The 25797-nt window shown below is 37.4% G+C and overlaps 1 protein-coding gene across 5 annotated transcripts in view; it reads right to left on the bottom strand.

The window, feature by feature from the left end:
* TBL1XR1 (TBL1X receptor 1) overlaps positions 1 to 25797 on the bottom strand; it is a 177567-nt gene that overhangs the window by 99582 nt on the left and 52188 nt on the right. Inside the window, exons 1-2 of one of the 5 annotated variants that reach the window (XM_042954617.1) lie at positions 23448 to 23569; positions 20161 to 20485 (exon numbers count right to left, since the gene is read on the bottom strand). The exons of 3 other annotated variants lie outside the window; for them this stretch is intronic. The gene's annotated coding sequence lies outside the window, so the exon portion shown is untranslated. Of the gene's footprint in view, positions 1 to 15937; positions 16002 to 20160; positions 20486 to 23447; positions 23570 to 25797 lie in introns of those variants that run through there. One more of the 5 variants, XM_042954616.1, reaches the window with a different exon arrangement.

Below are 25797 nucleotides of genomic sequence, written 5' to 3'. Positions count from 1 at the left end.
CCTGCTCACGCTCTGTCTCTGTCTCTCAAAGAAAATAAATAAATGCTAAAAATTAAAATAAATAAATAAAACAAAATGTCAATTTTCTGATCTTTTCCCAGTTCTCTAATATCAAAGCAACCAGAGATTCCCTCAACAACAAAGGACCTACATACTATAAATGAACTCTCTCCATTAGTGATGCATCAGTCACTCGAGAAAACAGAAACTAAGAGGCCAGATTTTCCTTCAGGAGATTAGGAAGCAACAGAATTTAATGCCAATGTTTCATCTTTCAGCCACGTTAGATGGTAGAATTGTCATTGTTGGGCTGTTGTCTGTACTGACTGTTAAAAGAGTTATCTGGCTATAGACAATAGAACTCTGAGGAGAAAGCAAAGAGGAAGAAAAATTTTATTAACCTCGCTCCTAAACACTGTTAATTTTAAAAGTTAGCCCTTTACTGACAATGTAAAGTACATCAATAAATAAAGATCCTTGCCCTGAGAGAGTTTAAACTCCAACATAATTTAGGATTAAGTGTTATGTAGGAGATGACAAGCTATGAAAAAAGAAAAACTACCAGGAAGGTCAGGGGTTCTGGAGTTTTCTGTGAGGAGGAGGTGGTGCCCCCAGGTTGAAACAGTAGTATGTAGGATGGTCAGAACCAGTCTGTATTTCAAGTGAGCGCAGGCAAGATAAGAAGCTCCTGCGTATTCTATGTTCTGTATGCAGACAATCATATACAAGGACGTGCTTTACCTTAATGCTGTGACCATAGGATCATGTTCATGTTTGTTGGAAGCCATACCTGGAACATGTATATTTACCAAACAGTTCATTTATGTTTCAATTACTCTAATTTTTCCTCTGAGCTACCTGTTCTTGCCTACATTTGCTGTGTATTATAAAGCTACAATTCTAGGGTAGATATTAGGCTTTATAAAATGATAGGTTTACCTAAATATTTTAGCATTATAGGGGCACCTGGCTGGCTGACTTAGTACAGCAGGAAAACTCTTGATCTCGGGGTTGACTTCAAACCTCATGCTGGGCACAGAGATTACTTTTAAAATATTTTTAAAAATAATTTTATAAATAAATATTTAGCACTATAATATTATGGAGCCCATCATAAATGTTATCAAATGAGAAAGAAGATACGTTATATTTTTAAAAACTTTTGTAATTGCCCAGAGTCTGTTTAATCAAATTATTTTTCACACAAGCATTCTTGCACAGTTAACATTAAAAAGCTTCTAACTTTTTCAAGACACAAAATACAAAAACAAAACAAAACCCAGAAAATAAAACAGAAAAATATGCCAGTGAAATGGAATGTCTAGTCACTTTAAGTTCTACTACAGTTTAGACACAGGCTCAATTTTTAAATATCCAGCAAAGGTTTACATTGTACCTGATACTGCATGTATTTACCTGCCATCACTACTTTAAAATACTGAACAAGGTAAAAGTAACAAAACCCAAATGTGGGATATAGACCAAGGCTTCCTCAAATTCTTATTAAGAACTCTTGGTCTTGGGGATCTTGGGCGGCTCAGTTGGTTGAGCATCTGATTTCAGCTCAGGTCATGATCTCACAGTTCATGCGTTTGAGCCTCGCATCGGGCTCCACACTGGCAGTGTGGGGCCTGCTTGGGATTCTCTTGCTCACTTCCTCTCTCTCTGCCCCTCCCCTGCTCATGCTCTTTACTTTTTTTAAAATAAACTTAAAAAAAAAATTTTTTTTTTTTAAAGAACCTGTTGGTCATTTACCCCCCTCACTGTGTCCAATATTCTTGAGAACAAAAATAGTGAGACTAGTTTATGAAAATGCACAAAGCTAGAATTAAAAAGGTTAGCTGAATTTATTTCAATACCTCCAACTGTAAATTCCTAGAAAAAAATTAAGTTATCTCGATAACTGTGCCTACTATCATACCTAAAACGGAATTCTGGGTTCCAATGAGTATTAAATGACAAGGGGCTGGTAAGGATCTGTGCAGATAGGGGAATGGCAACTAAATCTCAATCTCTTCTCCTTAAGAAGGAATATAAGCCAGAAATTGTTTAAAGAATACTATGAGGAAACTATCTTTGCCACAAAGAGGATGAAAATCTGTTGCATAGGACTGCTCACTGGCCTCTTGATTTCAAGTCAAGGCTAATCAATCAGATAAAGAGCATTCTGATGACTCAGATTGGATTAGATGAACTCACAAAAAAACAAAGAAGGCCACTGAGTTTACTTGGAAGGATATAGGACAGGAAAAGACTATCCGAGAGCTTCAAGCCAGGCGTGTCAGCAGAACACGCAATCCAGGAGCTATAGTCTTCACAACTCTCCGTCCCACCACCGGCACTTCACTGCTCAGGTACAAGGGAGCAAGAATTCACGAAAGGACATGGAAGCTACTTTGGGTTAAAAACCACAAACTCCGCAAAGGGTAAGATTTTCATGGGCCTAGCTTCCTGCGGATCCAACCCATCAAAGCATATGCTCCATTGTAAGAATGTACCCCACCTTCCCTCCACATATGTACTCCCAGTCCAGATGCAGTTCACAAGTCAGGGACCACTCTGCCATGCCCCCTTGTTGGCTGGTAATACTGCTGGACGTTCCACTTTTATTTTTTAAATGAAACACAACCAAAACTGAACCAAGGTTATTTATCCACAGAAAGAGAAAAGGTTTGGTGACTCCTTGTCTTACAACACATGTGGGTCCTCATCTCTACTCTGCCTCTAGGTTGTCAGTGGTCTTGGACCTGTAACTTAAAGCTTCTAGGAGCAATTCACCTCCTATAAGCAACGACTGGCTTGAATATGGCAATACAGACAGAAAACCAAACTAACACGCTACAAGATATCTTACAAACAACATAGAAAATCTCTTTTGATGATATGAAGGCTAAACAATGCTAACGAAAAGCAGTGTAGTTCAAAAGGAAATTGAGGCCCAGAAGTTAAATATTCTTACAAGAAGTAGTGAAATATTAAACTCTGCACTGCTTGCACACTCAGTATCATTTAAATATCATAACAAGCTGTATAGTAAGTATTGCATCTATTTCAAAAACAGGTTAACTAAGGCTCAGAGCAGTTCCTAGACCAAGATCAACAGTAAGGCCAAGTAAGCGGACATCAGATGCCAGGTTAAATTCTTAACCACTCTCCTCTTCTATGTCTCTTGAATCTCTTTTCGAAGCTTTTGTTTCCAATAATTTTCCTTTACAACAACACGATAAAGATCTTTTAATGAAAGTTGAAAGTATCACTTAGGAGAAAGAGATCTATAGCCATGTTCTCTTACTGCCACAGGGAGGGCACAATCAGCACAGCAAGGATCACAGGCAGCCACCTGAAGACAGCTTACATCCACCCACCAATAAATACTACTTTTCGTCACCTATCATTACCCAGCTTCCAAATACTCTGAACTTCGAGTGTTTCATACAACCAACTAGTTCTTGAAACACTGTGTAGGTTTAATTGTTTAAAAACAGATACATAACGGAAATCAGGAATTTCACTGATGAGAGTTAGGTTATATTTATTTATATATCAGAATTCCTTAGGGAGCATGGAATTTTAAAATGCATAATCCTCCTACTTTTGGAAGTTTATCAAAAGTCCTGGAAGGCACAAAAACACTATAGCCATTTCTGCAGCAAATACTGTGTTGCTTTTGGCTTAGTATTCATTACCCAAAACAAAAGCCTGAAAGTTATCCTTGACTCTTCCCTGTCTCCTTTGTCAGCCATATCAATCACTAAATTTAATCAATTCTCTTTCCTAAATATATCTATGTCTACTGGTTCCTTGAATCCTACCACCCATTCTTCGTAGCTCAATCTGCTTCCCCATCAACTTTGATAAAATCCAAAGCAAAAAAATTATTTTTAATAGGCATGCACCCCAAAATTTACAATTGAACAGCACTTGATTATGTGAAAATTCAGATTTGTTTTTCTTTGTTTTTGTTGTTATTGTTTGTTTGTGGGTTTTGTAATTTTGAAGTGAAAGAGGCAATAATGGATTTCTCTGTTGGGTCACTGTTTATTTACGTAACAACTATTAGTTGCCTTCAGCCTCCCTGCTAAGGTAATGCCAATTTTGTTCAAAGTAGCAACATATCCACATAATACTTTCTCAGCCTTTCTTGCAGCTAGAGGTAGCCATGTGAAATAGCCTGGTTAATAAGATCTAAGCAGAAATAGGGGTGGGTGAAGGGGCTCCCAGCCATCACAGCAAGAGAGGCAGCTAGGGAATCTTTTATTTTCCTAAAAATGGAGAACAGATGCAGATGTTTAAACCTGATGCCTCCTGAAGCAGTAGCCATTTTTCAACCAAGGCAATACGCCTGATGGACTTCCTTACACTGAGGACAACGGAATAAAAAAATAGCGATTTCCTGCCAGTAGATTTGTTTAAAATAGTGTTTTGAGTTACTTGAAGCCAACTGGACATCATTCTCCCCAGAGAGGTCCCCAAAGCATTTCAAACTTACTATGTATATACTTAATTCCTCTCCCATCCCAAACTTGTTCCTCCTCCTATATTCTCTACTTCTTTGTATGGCTCCAACATCCAGTCACCCACGCTAGAAATACGGTTCTTTCTCCTCTCGTATCTCCCACACCTACCTACCTATCTATCTACCTACCTACCTACCTATCATCAAACACCATTGCTTTCTATCTCTAGGGTGTTATTTCACAAGTACATTTTTAGTTCCTTATGCCTTCATGACTTTGGATATGCTATGTCCTCTAGCTAAATTTTAGATCACCCATACCCCACGAAAGCTCTATCACCACTGCAGATATTTATTTTATATGTCCATCCCCCTTCACTAGAAACCTAAACACTTTATTATAATTATCACATCCTGGTGCAACATTTTAATGCTGTACTACTCTTTTTAAAATGCACATTCAGGGGCACCTGGGTGGCGCAGTCGGTTAAGCGTCCGACTTCGGCTCAGGTCACGATCTCACGGTCCGTGAGTTCGAGCCCCGCGTCGGGCTCTGGGCTGATGGCTCAGGGCCTGGAGCCTGCTTCCGATTCTGTGTCTCCTTCTCTCTCTGCCCCTCCCCCCTTCATGCTCTGTCTCTCTCTGTCTCAAAAATAAATAAAAACGTTAAAAAAAATTTTTTTTTAAAATAAAAAAATAAAATGCACAAATTAAAAAACAGTAGTTGCTCTTAAAAGGCTTAAGTTTTGCTTTTTTTAGAGTACACAGTTTGATTCTAATCCCGTTAATTACTTTAGGCCAGAGGAGAGGAACCAGGAAGGCAAAAGAGAACTGAATGAAGAGAAAAAAGTATCAACAGCTAAAGTTAAGTTCACTGAGAAAGGTTTAAGGTTTGTTACTTCTCCTTCATTGTTATACAGACAAAAAACTGGAAAGACTACTCCAAGAGATCAACTTACAATAGGCAGGGATGCCTTTCATCGTTAGTTTCTGACCCCAAGGTCCTGGGAAGAAAGACCAGAAAGATGGAAAAATTTGCTCTACTGGCATTCTAACACTGGAGGAAATAACATCTGAAAGAATAGTGATATATGTCCCTTACGTGTTCACTATAATGAAGTTTTTCTGCATTTTCAGATCTTCTAGATTTACTGGTGGCTACTTTGAAATTATATCCCTATCTCATACCTCCTATCATAGTTACTTTTTGCTTTTTCCCCCTCTAACAACCTGAATATTTCATGTCCTTGTTCTCCTCTAACCACACCAAATCTTCTACTCCTTCCCACATTTATTCAATAACGCTGTGCCAGGACATTTCATTTGAAAACATCACAAAATACAATAGTCACAAACAAATGTCTGGTTCTTTACAATTAATTATATTAGTATTCACTCAATTCATTCAATTCACTTATTCAGTAAATATTTACACTGCCTTTCCATTCCAAAGCTTCATCCATTCTTTACAAAATTCTAAGAATTAAGGTAGAAGAAATTACACATAGAACCAGAACAGAACCAAAGGCAACAGTACTGTGACTCCTACCCCTTACTGAGCATGAGAGGCAATGGTGCTTATTTAATCTCTCTTAACCTGTTTCCTCATCTGTAAAACGAGGATTTTAGCACTAGCTACCCAGAGGGCTACTATTCTAAGAATTAAATAAGGGAATGCATATCAGGCATATAATCTTACCTGAAATATAAAAAGCACTTAATAACTGGCAGTCATTATTCTACCAGATTTAGTGAGTGACGGGACACACTGAGCTGTCCTTTAATAGAACCACAGCCTTGATTAAATAAACTTATCATTCAGTATACCCAATCTAAATGTCCAGAATGCTTTGTGTTTTCATGAATGTTAATGAACAATTTATTACATAAAACAAAAATGCAACTTTGTTTTTAAACAGACTGCTACTAGCATCCTGAAAATAATGTATCATTTCTGGATTAAATATTGGATATAAAATAAGAAAAAAGAGGATTACCCGTCATGGAAGCAGGAGTGAGTCGATTTTGGTCTCTAAAAAAAACAATACTCATGTTTTAATTAACACCACAACCAATCATCTATAATGGGTCCTGGATTAATCAAATCTCCATGTTTTTTAAATTTTTTAATGTTTGTTTATTTTTGAGACAGAGCAAGAAACAGCACGAGCCGGGGAGGGGCAGAAAGAGAGGGAGACACAGAATCCGAAGCAGGCTCCTGGCTCTGAGCTGTCAGCACAGAGCCTGATGCAGGGCTTGAACCCATGAACTGTGTGAGATCACGACTGGATCAAAGTCAGACATTTAACCGACTAAGCCACCCAGGCACCCCTGAAATGTCCATGTTTTAAAGAAATATTAGTGTGATATTATTATTCCTATACTCTGGCTTCTAAAAATAGCTGAGAAGCTATAAAACTAGTGCCTAAAGAGCAGCACTGAATTCCTGGAATGGATACTTACAGTGATAGCAAATAAAGGGTAAATTTAATAAGGCTTTCATTAAGCCTTCTACATAATTACACAGTATTTAAAAATAGTACTTTTATTTTGGTTTTGAATGTCATATAAACTATTGAATACCTGTGTAGTCTGGAAATCATTTTCCTTCCAGAAAGAATATCAAAATAATTTTAAAACATTAATAGGAAATAACTTGCAGTTTCCCATTCCAGGAAATTCCTTTTAGGCAATGTAAGCTCTCGGTTCTCCCTGATGTTTCCTACCCCAGACAATTCAACATGCTCTATAAGTTCTATTAATACACATCTTCTCTAGTATAATAATAAAGAGGTTAACAATGAGTCAGTCTAACTTCAAATTCCACTAGTACAGTGACTAATTTTCTAATTTGAAAGAAGTCAGCAAATCCCACCTGGAGCTTTAATAAATTCCACTTTATTTCCATGTCATTGATTGGGAGAAATATAAAGTAAAACTAGCTATTTCATTCAAAAGGGCAGAGAAGAAGTACTGAAGAGCGGAATGGGATCACCCTAAGGTGAATTATCAACCAAGACCACTGAACCCATCAATTTGCTATTTTTCATACTGTGCAAAGAATTAAGCAGTCAGAAACCAGAAGTCTAGGGTCAATGGCCTTTTATACATTTCTTACTACACAGTATATAAATTTTTAATTTTTCCCCCTCCCTTATTTTATCCATGTTCTCAGCCAGAACCTCGGGACGTAACTGTAGAATGTTCAAGCAAGGACTACTATTAAGCTACATTCTAAGAAACTGAATATAGAAGTCCTGTTCTTCCAAAACCACTCAATCTTTTCAAACTTTGAACTGCTCTTGAATGGTCATTCATTCATTCAGAGCCTATTCAAGGACCACGGACTTTACACATAAAGGGGGAAAGAACAGCTTAGTTATAACCATGCTACACATGCAAAAACAAACTTCTAGAATTTCTTCAAACTCCAAGTCCCCAAGGAATTCTCTGAATGGAAAACAACATGGCAGAGGCTAAATCTCCTTGAAGTCCAACTGTAGTCAGAGATGTATTCCTAGACTAAAACTAAGTATACAAGGAGGACACAAAGAAATACTAGACTTTTTCTCAAAGTCTATCTAGAATACTAACTTGATCCATTTGTTGCTGTGAAATAAATAGGGGGGAAAATATACATGTATATATGCATATGTCTTTGACCCTAGTACCTAGCAAAGAGCTCCTAAAACTTGTAATTTCCTAATGACAAGAACACCAGAAATATCTTTTGTGCTAATATTTGGTCTTTGACCCTGATTTCTCACACAGAGCTCCTAAATGCCTTGGAATTTGCTGGGTGATAAGGACTCTACTTCAGTATGAGAGTTGATCACCAAAAAGACCAAGCCATGATTCATCAGAGCTTGGAACTTTCAGCCCCTGATCCTTCAGGAAGGGGAACAATGGTGACTGAGCTCATGATTGATCTCACCCTACATGATGAACCCTCCATAAAAATCTCAAAAGTACGAAATTCGGAGAGCTTCCAGATTGCTGAACACACGGAGGTACTGTGAGGGTAGTATACACGTCAAAAGCTAAAGCATGGGCCCATACCTTGCCACACCTACCTCTTCTACCTAAATGTCTGTTCATTCATCATGTCGTTCTATAATCAACTGGTAAATGTTAAGCGGGCCCTGAGTTTTATGTGCCACTCTAGCAAATTATGAAACCCACGGGGGGTCAGAAGACTCCAACTCACTGCCAGTCAGTCAGAAGCAACAACCTGGGACATGCGACTAGCATCTGAACTGGAGGCAGTCTTGTGGCATTGAGCCCCTACCCTGTGGGATCTGATGCTAACTCCAGGCAGACAGTGTCAGAACTGAGTTGAATTACAGGACACCCAGCTGGCGTTGAAGAGAATTGCTTGATGTGAAAAAAATTACCACACGTTTGGTGATCAAAAGTGTCAGAAGTATTATGTGTGTGAGTAAAGGAAAACACAGGAATGTTTTTCCTGACAGTTCCCAATATTTCTCCTACCCAATAAACCTCTTATTGCACTCTCACGTTTTATGTCATTCTAAAACAATCTTCTCTCCCCAGACATTATTCTAAGAACACCTATTTCACTAAGACATTATCAAGGACACTTTATTTAGGAGTTGAAGATAGAAAATAAATTGTGTCTCAAGCTAACAGATAAAGAAAGACATAAACAAACGTGTAATGATAACAAAAGAACCAAAATACAAGTTCTTAAACACTGCTGTCTCCTGAGGATAGGCCTAGTAAAGAAGCCTCATTTTTTTTTCATTTTATTATATGTATTCACTACTTCTGTGGTATTAAAAAAAAGAAAAAAGTACTGAAATTTCTGATTTTCTAGGTCACCTAGGGCCAGGAAAGAAATTTCCTTTACGCAGATAACAAACTCTACCTTTTGCACACCCCCATCACTCAAGTGTTTCTTTGGTAATTTAATAAGATTTAATATAACTTTTAGGTAGTAATTCTTTAAGTATGGGATTTTATCAAGTAAGATTAAAAAATAATCACTAGTACAAAACAAATTTTAAAACTGCTGGCTTTATCCTGTTAAGAGTGTTAAGTGTCCTTTCCAATTAAGGCTGAAAATCTGGCCATGGTATGGTCACCCAAAGGCACAACTAAGTATCCTACACAAAATTCAAATGTACCTTGTCATACTGACTCCTTTCACTGATTGAAACAAAGCCCATAAACATGGGGGAAGGAGAAAGGGAGTAAGAGTAAAAACTTTAGGAAAACTTACATCATTTCCAATGCTAATAAGGACAGAGCAGTAAGGAAACTCCTTGAAATTTATTTTCTAGTGGGGGAGGACAGATAAACAAAATGAGTACATTCTAATAAATGGGGGCTGCCTTATCTCAATTTCTTAACTTAGCTTGTATAAAACCAAGAGGGACTCAGGTTTTAGCACTATAACCATTCAGGTTCACTGACTGCAAACACTAAAAAGCAACTCCAGAAAACAGGACTTACTGAAAGCATTAGTTCAGAAAAACCTGAACCAAAAGGTTTTCAAAGAAAGAAACAACACCAGTTCTATGGATCAAGAATATACCTACTCCACCCAATTAAGTTGGTTCCCAGAACCTCTTTCAACAATTTGTGGTCATATATGGTCCCAACTCGCTCATTTCTCCAAGGAGTAGCTGGACTCATATATAATTAGGACTTCCCTTGATGCTATTTATAGATAGGCAAATAGATATGATGACTACCAGAAGGAAGGTTATTAACCCGGAGGCAGGGAGAACAAAGAACAGTTATCTGTATACTGTCTGTCTTTACTGCCACATGACAGGATTGTTGAAATTTACTCTGAACAGACAATGGTCCAGATTCTGCTACACTGTGACATGCTGTTGGCCTAGATCCTGGCCCAGGCAGCAGCACTAACTACCAATGTTGCAAATTGTTTCAGTTTACACTTCCACTTTCCTCCAAGATCAACTGCCATACTTGGATGACTGGGTCTGCAGAAGCTCCAGAGTCAACTGACATGCAGAAACATTCCAAAGACTCTTCAGGCCTATAACTCAATCACTGGTCTATATTTCAACCTCACCCGTTTTCTTAAAGGTCATTTTATTACAGCACTATAGTTGCCCTCTATTTCCACTAAGTCTTAGTATTTTTCATATTAAATTTCTGGCAGAAGAGAGTTTGAGGTATCTTCCTCAGGCTCCCTAAACAAAGTACACAAAAACTGTCGTCCCTCAAAATTGCATGAAGTGAATTTAGTTCTACTCCAATATGCGTCTCGCCAACCTTTATTTAAATAACTTAAGAGGGTCATTTTTTTACTCCAACTCTAAATGCTATACATAAAGACCCTACTTATAGGGCTCAGAACTGATAACCTTAATTTCTCATTACTTTCCAACATGCATCACTCCTTAACCTGTGATACAACAGGCTTATTTCCAATAGTGCCTTCTTTATAATTTAACATGCTGGTCTAATGGCTTTCCCTTTCCTTCTATCCAGAGCCTACCTATTTTTCAAGACTCATCTTAACGCTTTCCTGCTGAAAGCCTTCCCCCACTACTCCAACCTATCAAGGATGATTCTCCTTTATGAAAATTGCTGGTAATATGTCATTTTATAGTGCTGGAAAACACAGTCCAGACCTATGAAATAATGCACCCCAACAGCCAGTGGCAAAGGCTGGACTATAATGCAGACCTTCAAACTCAAACGCCAAGGTTTATGTTTTTACCAATTCCTCACTCTAACATTACTTCCTAATCTGAACATATCCCCTCACACACGAAACTTTCCAATGGATTCTTCACACCTAGTTTATCCAAAGCCAACCCATCCTTCAAATCACAGGTAAAGTGCATTCTCCACTCAAATTTCTTTTTTGACAGTTCTCATAGTGATTTTCCTCCTTTTCAAATTTTACTATATTGTAATAAATAACACACAGCCTGGCATCCTTCTACTTTGCATGCATTATCTCACTTACTCCTCCAAACATCTTGAAAAGGCAGAAATTAGCCATATTTTTTACAAAGGGCCCTAAGATGTTAATTTGCTTCCCTTTTTACAATTAATTCACAATAGAGTTGAGATTTAAAACTATGCCAACCACCTTCAAAGCCCATGCTCTTTAAATATAGCATTGCGTACTTTTTTTGCTTAACACACACAATGGAAACTATGTGGAGATAACGAACAATTATTTTCCAATAACCAGAATTCAGGACTCATTCTTGATACTTGGCCTAGAATTAAATTATAACCTACAGCTTCTTCTTGTTATGTTACTCCATGCTTTTCATTCCTTTAAAACCACAGTTAGTATAATCTGAATCTGTTCCTGAGGAAATGAACTCAAACTCAAGAACGTTCTTTAAAACTGTCAATGTCAAAGTAATAAAACACAAAGAAAGGCTGAGGAATATGCCAGGTTAAAGATTACTCAATGTGTGATCTTGGATTGGATCCTGAGTTAGGGCAAACCAATGGCTAACAAGATCAATAGGATAACTGGCAGAATTTTAATATGGAATATGTTAAATACTATATTGTATCAATACTGTATCAATGTTAAATATCCGTAAATGTGACCACTGCACTGTTATGTAAGAGAATATCCTTGTTCTTCAGGGTACACCCAAGTATTTAGAGGTAAATGACCATAATGTGTACAACTTATTCTTAAATGGCTCAACTAAAATAATGAGATAAATAAAATGACAAGAAATGATTAATAATATAAAGCAAATGTGAAAAATACCAAAACTGAAAAATCTATTTGAAAGGTATGTGAGAGGTCAAATTTACAGAAAAGGAAAAAAAATACACCATTGAAAGGAATGGGTAGGCATATAGATCAGGGACTGGCAAACATTTTTTACAAAGAGGCAGGAAGTAAATATTGTAGGTTTGGGGTGGGGGGGGCCTTACAGTCTATCCCATCTACTCAATGCTGCCACTGTAGCACAAAGACAGCCTGTAGACAGTAATATAATGAATGGACTTGGTATGTTCCAAAACACTTTATTTACCAAAACCTGGCCTTAGTCTAATGACCCTTGATACAGATAAAAAAGATTGACCATGACCTGCTTAACACTGGAAGTTAAGCAACAGGAACGTGAGAATTTATTACATTACTCTCTTTTATGTATCTTGAAATTTTTCATAAAAAGAGTTTAAAAATAAAACTTCGCTTAGAAATCTCTTTCTTCACTTCATAGCCTATCTCCTCCAGAAAAAGTCCCAATTTGACTTTTACACATCCTTCTTTCAACCGTTATCTTTTACTTCCAAACAATGTGCAGGTTTTTCAACCAGACTAAATTCGTACAGGCCACATGCATTTAACTTTCTCTTTAAACTCTTAACTCCCTGAGGGAAAGGGTCTTATCTGGTGATTAACATAAATTTGGTGGCCTAACAAGATTATGCAACACCTCTTATCATTGGCTCTGAATTCAAGTCTCTCTTTGGCATTTGGAACTGAGAGAAATGAAACTCCCACAACGTCACTGAGCTTATTTCTTGTGAGATATAAGGAAGGCAAGCCTGTAAAGCTTGGTAAAGCTGACATCGTATCTAATTTAACTTTAGATTTCATAAGATTTTTTTTTTGTAGCTAAACAAGTAAAATCCATGGAAGCTGAAGAGTCACAGATTACTGGAAACGTAGAATATAGGGCTTGAAGGAATTATAAAAACAACCTCAACCCCAATCTCACAGAAGAAATGCAGGTAATCCCAACATTCCATTTAATTCTCATTAATTGATATGAAGTCAAAATTGTGAAGTGCGTTAAAAATTAAAGCAATATTAATAAACTAAGTTTTTTCCTATTAATAGAAGATATACTTAAATCACAATACATTTGTGTTGACAAATTCACCAAAATTCTGCTTCTGGGCACAACTGTCAAATTTACTTATTCCACAATACCGTGTCTACTAAGTGAAATTTGTTCTCTTTGGTGCTACAGGTTACAATTCAAATACTTCCTCCTCTAAAATAAGACATCTGAAGACACAGAACTGCTATACAAGATAGATGTGCTGAACACTGTAAGCCTGTGTCAAAGCATCTAGAAATGCAGTGTCACTCCAGTGTGGGGTAACAGAAGAAGTGAGATGAAAGAACAGAGAGGATAGCATCGAAAGTTTAGCACATAACCTGAAAATTGCCAAGAATTGACCCAAAGTCCTTAATATTGTCATAACATCTGCTGCAAGCACTAATGTCAAATTTGGCTCTATAAATACTGATTTGAACTCTTGTGCAAAATCTCTGACCTAAAATACTGCAGCTAAAACACTGCAAGTCCACCAACAGGGAAGGCACACTCTTGGAAATTCAAATTTGCTAGAACAGCTTTCATACAGCTATTATGGTCAAGTTTAAAGAAAAGCAGAGCTCTTGAATCAATGACAGATTCTGGCTGACAGAGCTAAAAAAGGCAAAGGCACAGGGCAACAGGTTCTTTAAATAGTGGGGATAGCTGCACATCAAAGCACAGATTATCACATATGTGGTATAAGGACTGGTGGTCACAAAGGAGTCTTTTCAGGCTCATTCAAATACCAAATAATTAGCATAAACAATGTTTTTCTTCATCTTCCAACTCCAATAGCATTTTTTAAATTACTCTATAGCTTATACTAGTCGAATGTGGGGTACTCTTTAATACAAGGACTCTCTCCCTAAATTTAAATAAGGCTATTAAACATTATAAGCAAAAGTCAGCCATAGGAAAATACCATCTTGTGCAATATTTTCCCCCACATTCTATCCAGTACTGCATATACTTTTTTTTTTTTTTTTTTTTTTTTAGATTTGAGTTAGTTAACATACAGTGTAGTTGGTGCTGGTTTCAGGAGTAGAATTTAGTGATTCATCACTTAGATATAACACCCAGTGCTCATCCCAGCAAGTGCCCTCCTTAGTGCCTATTACCCATTGAGCCCATCTCCTTCCCCACGTCCCCTCCATCAACCCTCAATTTGTATTCTATATTTAAGAGTCTCTTATGGCTTGCCTCCATCTCATTTTTTTATCTTTTATTTTTCCTTCCCTTCCCCTATGTTCATCTGTTTTGTTTCTTCATACATGTCTTGTATCTATTAATTGAGAAAGGAAGTGAAGTGCTTTACTAACTTCTGATAGGATCATGGAAAGAAACCTAAACATTAGCAATCTTTAGGTGGTACATTCAAAAACAGGCAAAAGAAAAGAAAATCTTGACAGTATACTTTAATATGCTTTTTTTAATGTATAGTAACTTAGAAGGAAAACTCATATACACTAAAAACACTTTTTACATTCTTAAGCATAAAAGAATACACACATTAACAAACATTTTAAATTCAAGCCTTAAAAAGCTACAATTACAGAAAGACATGTTTATTTTAATATATTTATACCAATTGCTCGTTAAGGCATAACTATACCACATCACAGAAAAGGGGGGAAAAAAAGCTTCTGTTTGAAGCCAATCATTCCCAACCAGGATTCCAGGGTATACTCAAAGTGAGAAATAATGGGGTACCTGGCTGGGTCAGTCAGTAGATCATGTGACTCTTGATCTTAGGGTGTGAGTTCAAACCCCATGTTGGGTGTAGAAAAGAAAAGGAAAGGAAAGGAAAGGAAAGGAAAGGAAAGGAAAGGAAAGGAAAGGAAAGGAAAGGAAAGGCAAGGCAAGACAAAAAGAGAGAAATAGACAAACACCCCTAAAATTGAGCAAACAAGATAAATGTTTAATACATGGAACAGGCTAAGCTCAGAAATTTTTCTATAAAGCTCATTCCAAAATCTCACTTCAAAGAAATGAAGGCATCGGATTTTTTCATGTTCCCAATTCTAATTTAAGCATATAGTATGAATCTTATCACTAAGTGTCCTTAAATTATTTTGCCTAAGGCCAGGTATTCAAATTCATGTGTCTCAATCAGCTTATATAATGATCAGGGTTTTTTTCAAACCTTAAAACATATGATTCAAATACACCTATCACAAAAGGATAAATCTACACTAGCACATTTTCTCCTTTTAACAGTATGTACTCTTCTAAGAGATCATTTATAAAGAGCAAAATTCCCTGAATCAGGAAGGGTCATTTCCCGAAAGGAAAATTTATACTATCACAATTTACATTTCCCTGCATTTATGCCAGCTTTTCTTCATTGAACAATCCACAACCATGCCTAAATTTGACCTTAGACTAATACTAGTTTTCATCCCAATTTTCCCTCTTGCTACAGTGCCTCATCCCCACTGTTCACTATGTGTTACAACAAGGTTAGAGACATGTGTGTGCGTGTGTGTGTGTGTGTGTGTGTGTGTGTGTTTACGTGGGGGGGAGGAGTGCACATACATATACAAAAACACACCTTTACTCATGCGGTGAGCTAATATTCAGGATAATGCACAACAATGTTAGCTAATCAAAAACTGGATTACTTCTATTATTTAAGCCTTCAAGACAATAGCCCATTTTCACTCACCCTCATTCTCCTACTTGACAAAAGTGTGGAATAGGATGAACCCTGAAGAGAAAACCCTTCACAACTGTGAAAGAAAACAATAGGAAATAGAAAACCTTCAACAAACTTCATTCCATGGAGAAACCCATTCTGTAATTTTTTTTAAAACGCTTTTTTAAATGTTTTATTTTGGGGGCGCCTGGGTGGCTCAGTCAGTTGGACGCCCACCTTGGCTCAAGTCATGATTTCGCAGTTCCTGAGTTCAAGCCCCTCACTGGGCTCTGTGCTGACAGCTCAGAGCCTGGAGCCTCCTTCTGATTCTGTGTCTCCCTCTCTCTCTGCCCCTCTCCCACTCACTTTCTCTCTCAAAAAAATAAATAAAACCATTAAAGAAAAAAATTTTTTAATGGTTTTATTTTTGAAAAAGAAAGAGAGAGAAGGACAGAGGATCTGAAGCGGCTCCATACTGACAGTTGAGAGCCCGATGTGGGGCTGGAACTCACAAACCAGGAGATCATGACCTGACCTGAGCTGAAGTCAGACACAACCAACTGAGCCATCCAGGAGCCCCTCATTTTGTAATTTTAATGACAAAATGACCCATCATTCAACCTCTGCTTGAGCTTCTCCAATGTTGAGTGCTTTTGCATAAAGGTGCTTTTTTAGTAAATTATTAGACAGCTCTAATTGTTTTCAAAGTTCTTTCTTCTCTAGGATTCAAATGTATTTACCTGTAATTCCTACTCAGAGCTTCTTGAACTATACAAAACAAGTCTAACTCTACTTTAAATGAAACTAGTTAGCAACTGGAAGGACTTTCTTCCAGTCTCTTACTCCCAAGTGTTCTATTTCCCATTTTAAAAATTTGTGACCTAACAATTAACAAAAATCTGCTCCACTTTATGTCCTTCTAAAATTAGGACTCCTAAAACAGTACACAGTGCTTTATTCACAGCGTCTTTTCAACAGTTAGTAAATTTATTCTTTCTTGGACAATGGGGTGGGTGTAGACAGTAAAACTCAAAATCTCTTCAAGCACAAAAAAAGACCTAGGAAGTATAGATAAAAATTCACAAAAATCTGTCACTATAAGAAATGGGTGCTGGGACAAATGGATATCCACATGCAAAAGAATGAAAATGGAACCGTACTTCATACCATATAAAAAAAATTAAAATGGATCAAAGACCTAAGTAACTCTGGATTAGGCAATGGTTAGCTAGGATACCTAAAGTACAAGCAACAAAAGAAAAAACAAACTGCCATCCTCAAAATTTAAAACTCTTTCCCTTCAAAGGACACACCATCAAAGAAGAGAAAACCCACAAAATGGAAGGAAATTTTTGCAAAACATAAGAGACTTGTGTCTAGAATATATGAATAGTACAACTCAATAATAAGGAGACAAACAATATAATTTTAAAATGGGCCAATTATCTGAACAGATATTCCAAAGACAACACACAAATGGCCAATAAGCACATGAAAATACCTTCAACATCATTAGCCATCAGGGAAATGCAAATCAAAATCACAATGAGATACCACTTCACATCCACAAGGAAGGCTATCAAAACAAAAGGACAGTAATAATGGTTGTTGAGGATACAGACAAATTGGAACCCTCAAACACTGCTGATCAGAATGTAAAGTGCAGTCCAGCCCCTTTGGAAAAGCCTAACAGTCCCTCAATTATTAGAATTTAATTAGAAATAATGAATTATTACAATTCCAAAACAAATTAGTATAAAAACTGACAGGTATCATTAAAAGATTTCATAAAAGTCAAAAACAGTATTAGAACATGTTTCCTTTCTACATACCCAATGGCCACAATACCTCAGTTTTAAATTCTGGGTGACAATAAAACAGCAAGTATACTTGATGTGCCAAGGAGATGTACTAGCAATTTTCTTTATAATTACTACTCACAATTAAAACAGCCCCCTAAATAATTTCCAGATTTTAAGTTGCAGAGCAATGACTTTAAAAAAAGAGAGAGAGAGAGTGAGAGAAAGTACACATGTGCATGCTTGTGAGCCCGACATGGGGCTCGATCCCACAACCCTGGGATGATGAGCTGAGTTGAAATCAAGAGTCCGATGCTCAACTGACTAAGCCACCCAGGTGCCCAAGCAATGACTTTTAATCAAAGTTACCAAATGGGTGATTAATCATTACTAGCTTCTAGGAAAGATTATGTAAAAAAAAAAAAAAAAAAAAAAAAAAAAAAAAAAAAAAAAAAAAAAAAATGCTCTATCAAATAAAAATGATACAGATTTTTTCAAAGGGTAACAATGAACAATAAATGCCTAGTCCTCTCAAAACAAGGTAGGACTTGTTAAAGCAGATTGCTGGGTCCCACCCCTGTTCTTTCCATTCCAACTGCTAGGTCTGGGGTGGATTCAAGGATTTGCAATGCTAACAGGTTACAAAGAGACCACACCTTGAGACCTACTACACTATACAATCCTGAATCATACAGCAACATTCTTTTGAGAACAAAAATCAGTAATATTAATAATCCAACAATCAGCAGTCAAACATCATTAACCAAAATGGGTTATGTAATAAAATTAAGACAAATCAGACAAGGGTTTTTATCTTTAGGACTTTCCCAGCATTGTCTGCTCCAATTGGTACATGCTTCTGTTAACATGCCCAGGAGTGGGGCACCTGCGTGGCATAGTAGGTTAAGCCTCCAACTTCGTTCAGCTCAGGTCATGATCTCATGGTTCCTGAGTTCGAGCCCCACATCAGGCTCTCTGCTATCAGCACAGAGCCCACTTTGAGTCCTGTCTCCCTCGCTCTCTGCCCCTCCCCCGCTCCTCTTGTGCTCTCTCAAAAATAAACATTAAAACAAAAAAAAAGAACAAATAAAAATTTAAAAATAACTTAAAAAAATAAACATGCCCAGGGGCGCCTGGGTGGCTCAGCTGGCTAAGTGTCCATCTTCAGCTCAGGTCATGATCTCACAGTCTGGGAGTTCAAGCCCGCATCAGGCTCTGTGCTGTCAGCTCAGACCCTGGAGCCTGCTTCAGGTCTGTGTCTCCCTCTCTCTCTCTCTCTGCCCCTCCCCTACTCATGCTCTGTTTCAAAAATAAGCATTAATAATTTTAAATAAACAAATAAATAAACATGCCCACAAGGTATCTTTCAAGCCCTTGAAAAGCTGTACTGCATCCATGAAGCCTGCTCTGAATACCCTAGCTGGAAATAACTTCTTACTCCTTTGAACTTAAGTCCTCACCTGTATCACCAATAAGACAATGTATTATTAACATTAAAATATCTGTTTTATGGCATGAGTTAGACATGTTGCCTTCTGACCTATATAAAGATGCTCAATCTGGTTCCCACCAATTTCCTTGAAAACAACAATCACTCTTGTGGCATCACCAACATCACAGAACACAGCAAAGAATTCAACAACACTATAAAAGTATTAAACATGTTTCAGTATCATGAACTTTAATTCTTCTATATTTATACACAACTCCAATATGTTACCTCTTATCTATCTGTACATCCTTTACACAGTGCCTAGTACAGAACAGGTTCTGAATACACACACAAAACCACTGTTGTCCTTGATGACCTTGCATACTCGTCTTCATAAAGCTCATGAGACTGTTAAGATCCACACTTGGCAATTTGGGGAAGAAACGAAATCCAGAGCACCTCCAAAAATTCAAGTCCTTAAGTACGTGAAAAACATACCATTTTCTCAGTTGTACCTAATCTATGATGGACTCCCAGGTCAGAACAGACGATGAAGAGATCATTTTCTAAAACTATTAGGTCAATTTAAGGAGCTGGGGGCGGGGGGGGGGCAGTTGTTAGTTCAAACACACACACAGGCAGTCCCCATTTTGTATGGTAGTGTGGTCATAGAAATGATAATGGAAGATGAAACCAAGCGAAGTGACCTTCTTCAGTGGGACCTGTTCTGTGACGTTTAAAATTATCAAAACATTAAAAACTGTTCTATAATAAAAATACAGTAAAACTAATATTTTCTAATATACCATATTAAATGTTATAATAAAAAATACAATAATATTTTTTAATAATTTTTAAAATGAGAACCACTATGAATTAAAGTACTTTATTTCTTTGTAAATAACTTACAAGTAGTTTGACGTTTGTCTTCTCTCATGGTATAACTTAAGAGTACAGAGCATCTTTTAGATTTCATACACCACAGGGAACTGTCATAGAGCTTCTAACATTTTAACTCTTACATTTTCAAGGTCATGGAATATCTCAGAAAGTTCCTTTAGTGGGAAATTTTTTGCCAGCATCACTTCCTGTGGAACATCATCCTTTTCACCACAACCACTTTCTTCATTTTGCCCATAAAGTTTGTTATACTTCTTTCGCTGCATATACCTAGAGTCTCCTGGACAGTGGCAATATCTTCTTACAGGCACCTTTTCTTATACCTCATTCACATTTAATTCAAATACCATGGTCAGCATTATCGATTTTCACTTATTATACTTTCATCTTCACTGACATTAAAGTGTGCTTGAACAAAAGTTATTGGATGATCAGAAAACAGTAGACCTATTGAGGAAAATAATACAATGGGGAGAAAAAAATTTAATGGCCATAAAAAATTACTTAATTTAAAAAAATCTTCATGTAAGAACCATTATATGCCAAATCAAAAGGCATGACTAACTTTTTTTTTTTTTTTAATTTTTTTTTTAACGTTTATTTATTTTTGAGACAGAGAGAGACAGAACATGAACGGGGGAGGGTCAGAGAGAGGGAGGGAGACACAGAATCCGAAACAGGCTCCAGGCTCTGAGCTGTCAGCACAGAGCCTGAAGCGGGGCTCAAACCCACGAACCGCAAGATCATGACCTGAGCCGAAGTCGGACGCTTAACCAACTGAGCCACCCAGGCGCCCCAAGGCATGACTAACTTTAGAAAACAGGTACAACTCATATCCCATGTAAAGGATTAACCTCCTTTATATAAAGAGATCCATAAGAATGATCATCCACCCATGGATACAGAAAAACAGTTTACAGAAAATAAAAATTTTAAGGCTTGAAACATGAAAAGATTCTCCTTAGAAGTGTGCAAATTTAATATTTCACTGAGAATTTCCAATACAACTTGTTAGATACGATGCTAAGCAAAGAAGCCATAAATAAGGACATATACTGTTATGATTTATATGAAGTACAAAAATAAATAATCAATGATCTAAGTAAGGATAATGGTTATCTTTCCAGAAGTTGGGGACTGTACAATGACTGGGGGCGTGGTTACACAGGTGTGTTCAATTTATGAAACTCATCAAGCTATATTTTGTGATTTTTTATGTATTTTTATCTGTTATATTACAATGAAACCTTTATTACAATGAAACCTTATACTACAATGAAACCTTTAAAAAATACAAGATAGTTGATTTAGACTCTGGTCAGGATCTCACAGTTTGTGAGATGGAGCCCCATGTCAGGCTCTGCGCTGACAGCATGAACCCTGCTTGGGATTCTCTCTTCTCTGCCCCTCCTATGCATGTTCTCTCTCAAAATAAATAAATAAGTAAAATTTTTTTTTTAATTTTTAAAAACACAAGATAGCATTTTTCATCTACTAGTTTGGTAAAGATAAAAAGTACTAAAAATAAATTAAATAAATAAATAAATAAATAAATAAATAAATAAAGAGTGCTGTAACACTTCATGGTGTTACTCAAACACTACTGGTAGGAGTGTCCATTACTACAACCTCCATGGAAACAATCTGGCAATGAAATGTAAAAATGCTTATATCCTTTGTTCCTAAAATTCCACTGTGGAGAATTTATTTTTCAAAATACACTTGCATACATGCAAAATAACTTACATACAAAGATATTCTTGCAGCATTCCCAAAAGGAATGAAACAAACTACTGTCCATCAATAGGAGCCTATAATAGTGACATATTATCCAGTCGAAAAAAGAGAATAATAAACTCTTCAGGTACTGATAAGGGCATGATCACCATGATATACTGTTAGGTTAAAAGTACAAAGGGGAGGAAAAGGCAAAACAGTATGTTTAATGTATAATATTGGGGGGGGGGGGGGAATTTGAGAGAAAACATTATTTGTTTGCATACAGTAATATCTCTGGAAGGATACAGAAGAAAAAAAGATAACACTGAATGCTGCAAGGAGAAGAACCAACAGAGTAGGGGGCAGATAGGAGAAGATTTTTCAAGTATATACTTTTGTAACATTTTAAGCTTGAGCCATGCTAAGATGTTCAAATGTTCAAAATAATGAGTTAAAAAAATAATCACCTGAAAGGAAAGCAAAATTAGAGACCCATAAAGAGGTGATCAGATCCTAGATTTATAAAAATGCTTACAATCTCTCAGAGAAGGACAATCTAGAAATGTTTTAAAAGGCCAAAATATTTGGGATTTGGATATTCTGTAAAAGCAGTTAAATTACTGAGGCTTACTGTGTGATCAGTAACTCAGTATCAACAGAAAACTACGTTTCAGAGAATATAATAGGCAGAACTTATTTGGCACATCAGGGGCATCCATTTCAAGATATCTATTTCACATGAATCCAATAAAAGAGATGAGAGAGTTCTAAATACGTAAGTAAAAACGGAAACAGAAACAGACAAGACAAAGCACCAGAAGTTATGGTTAACATGGAATCAGCAAGCTGTAAGGGGCAGAACTTTGACTTTTTCTCATCTTCATTGCTACCATATGTTGCAAAGTTATGTCACTAGCATTCACTGTAAGGTTCTTGTCATCTTCTACTTCTACTACATGGTATAATGAGAAGTACTCTGGTTTTGGAACTCTAATGACCTTGGTCCACATCTACCTCTTCCAAGTTATTACCAAGAACAGCCTTAAGCATAGTACTTTATTTTAAGCCTCAGATTATATTTCTTTAAAATAGGGATATTAGTGTCCACCTTGTATTGTCCTCATAAGGATTACAAATAGTGTATGTTAAAAAAAAAAAAAAAAAAAAACTTAGCACAATGTTTGGTGAATAAAGACACCCAAAAAAGGTAGCTATTATTGCCTCACCTGCTTATAAAAATACTCTTAGTTTTTTTTTATAGGAGAAAGTTCAGAGAGAATTTTTTGTATGTGTAACTCCTCAAAGACACATAGCAACATAAAAAAAAAGGGAAACTACCTCATTTGCCTAATTATAAAGACCCTTACAGGGGAATCAAGAAAAGATGAAGGAATAACAAGAAGGGGAACATTCACTGCCTCCTGACCTCAACACTGCATAAAGTACCTGGTCCTTTCAAACCTAAAAGTGGAAGGGAGGGAGGGAGGGAAGGAAGGAAGGAAGGAAGGAAGGAAGGAAGGAAGGAAGGAAAGAAGGAAGGGAGGGAGGAAGGAAAGAAGGAAGGGAGGGAGGAAGGAAAGAAGGAAGGGAGGGAGGGAGGAAAGAAGGAAGGGAGGGAGGAAAGAAGGAAGGGAGGGAGGAAAGAAGGAAGGAAGGAAGGAAAGAGGGAGAGAGGGAAAAAAAAACCCACCTCTAAATAGGAAAGATACTTTTGGTCATTCTGAATATCCACTGTTAAATCTCACATACATTAACAAAATCGTTGATATCTTCCAACACAGACAAGATTCCTGCTCTACTGACATTTACATTCTAGTGGAAGACAAAGATAAACACATTAAGCAAAAAGCACTCTGACAGAAATTCCAGCAGGCCTGAAAATGGCCTGAGTCAAGCACTGAAATAAAAGTACCACCTTCATGGCACATATGGATACCTAGTCAAAGCACAAAACATGCTGATTAACGGGGGCGCCTGGGTAGCTAAGTCAGTTAAGTGTCCGATTCTTGGTTTCAGCTCAGGTCATGATCTCGTGGTTTTTTGAGTTTGAGCCCCACATCAGGCTCTCTACTAGCAGCATGGAGCCTGCTTGGGATTCTCTGTCTCCCCTCCCCCCCTCCCTCCCTCCCTCCCTCCCTCTCTCTCTCTCTCTCTCTCTCTCTCCCCCTCCCCTCATGCTGTCTCTGTCTCTCTCAAAATAAATTAACTTTAACAACAAACAAACAAAAAACCCAAACATGCTAATTAATAATGTTGCTTTGAAACCATGGGTCCAATGAGTCTGGGCTGTTTGTACCAGCTTGTCAGCACTGTTTATTATTAACAGTGACTGATGGTTTGCACCTGGTTGTGGTGAGACCCCCAGAGGTCTCTATCAAAAGCCTATGTGCCCTGCAGAATATAAGAGGCGAGACTTCACTGTGGGCTCTCAGCAAGGTGCTTCTTGCACACATCAGTGATCATGGTCAGAGAGAGGAAACATGTCCAGTATGACCCTACAGAGGGAAGACAAATGGAGTTCACATTCAACCTCTTCAGGTCCGCTGCTGGGAGGCAACCTTTGGTTGTGATGCATAACCTTACTTCAAGGCACTTGCTGTACGGCATCCTTTTTCAGCAATAAATCAGACTGACTAGCACTGTATTTGGGGATCCTAGGAGTCTCCTTTAGCAACCAAATCGTAGGGTCCCTACCACTGTTAGCAGAACTAGTGGGAAAAAAAATTTAAGTAACTGCTATGGAGAATATAAAACAGAATAATCTGAAAGTGAAAAAATATATAGGCAATGGGATCAGAGAACATAGCCAGGAAAGAAGGAAGGGACTTTATGAACTGAGGTATATATGAGGAGAACCCAAGCGAGTTGCCAACCAGAGATTAGAGAATTCCAATCAAGTATACAGGCTCTGAGGAGAGAACAAGTTTGACTGGATCAAAAGAGAAGTATGGCCAGGGAGTGGTAAGCAAGGGACAAATGGCAGAAAATTAAATCACAGCAGTAAATGGGAACAGATCAGAAAGGGCCTTATAAATCTGGATTTCAACTAATTCGACAGCTTTCCTACTGGCCTTGCTGCCTCTATCTGCTCACACAGCCATTCGCCCTAACTTCAGCCTTTTTATGCCTCTAGAGTAAACTTTCTAAAAGATAAATATGGTCATATAATTTCACAGCTTAAAATAAATGAATCAGAAATCCCTGGGATGACATTATCTTTATTATCTCTCTCTTCTCATATCACATAATTTCAAAATATGTGCCCTAAGCCCTAGTCACATACTGTTCCTAAGTTCTTTCACTTTTTAAACCAGATGTGTGTCCACTAACACACTCTACACAGGGTAATGATTAAGGACCAGACATATTGGCTTTCTGCAGTTTGAGTAAAACACACACCCCCCCCCTCTACAAACACAACATACAGTCACACTGCAACTGGACACACCGTTGGCTGCCAGTACCCAGTGTCCCTTCTGGAGCAACACTCTACACAGCTTCTACTGCAGACTTCTGGCTGGAATTTAAGCGAGTGTCCTCTCCACCCCTGGCCAAAGGACAGAAACGTAACTCAAGCTCCGGAAATCAGACTCCATCCTAGATATCGGAATATAAAGAGAAAAACCATAGAGGAAAATAATTTGAACTGATTATTAACCACTGTCAAGTCAGCTCACTGATTTCTATGTCCTAGATCTGTTGATAATTTTTTTTCTTTGAACCACCACATCTTTCCTCTGTGTAGCTTCAGCTATCTATAATCTACTTCTGTTGCTTGCAACCAAAATACCAGGAGTCAAAAAAACCAAGAGTGTGACAGGGGTCAGCAGAAATCACACACCAACAGAAATCATAAAGCAAAGAAGAGTAGAACGTGAGCTAGTGAGAGACAGAAATGAGTTATGATGACAGAATTCTGTACCTAGTATTGCTGCTACTGAAGGAAACACATGAGAATTCTGTTATATTCCACAAGATGTGCCAATTATCCATGAAGTCAGACAATGAAAACAATTAGTTATGGTCAAAACAGTACTGCA

Source organism: Panthera leo, chromosome C2 (assembly GCF_018350215.1).
Source record: "Panthera leo isolate Ple1 chromosome C2, P.leo_Ple1_pat1.1, whole genome shotgun sequence".
In the NCBI taxonomy this organism is placed as follows: domain Eukaryota; kingdom Metazoa; phylum Chordata; class Mammalia; order Carnivora; family Felidae; genus Panthera; species Panthera leo.
The sequence above is the reverse complement of the archived record's forward strand: the minus strand, read 5'-3'. Positions and strand labels throughout refer to the sequence as shown.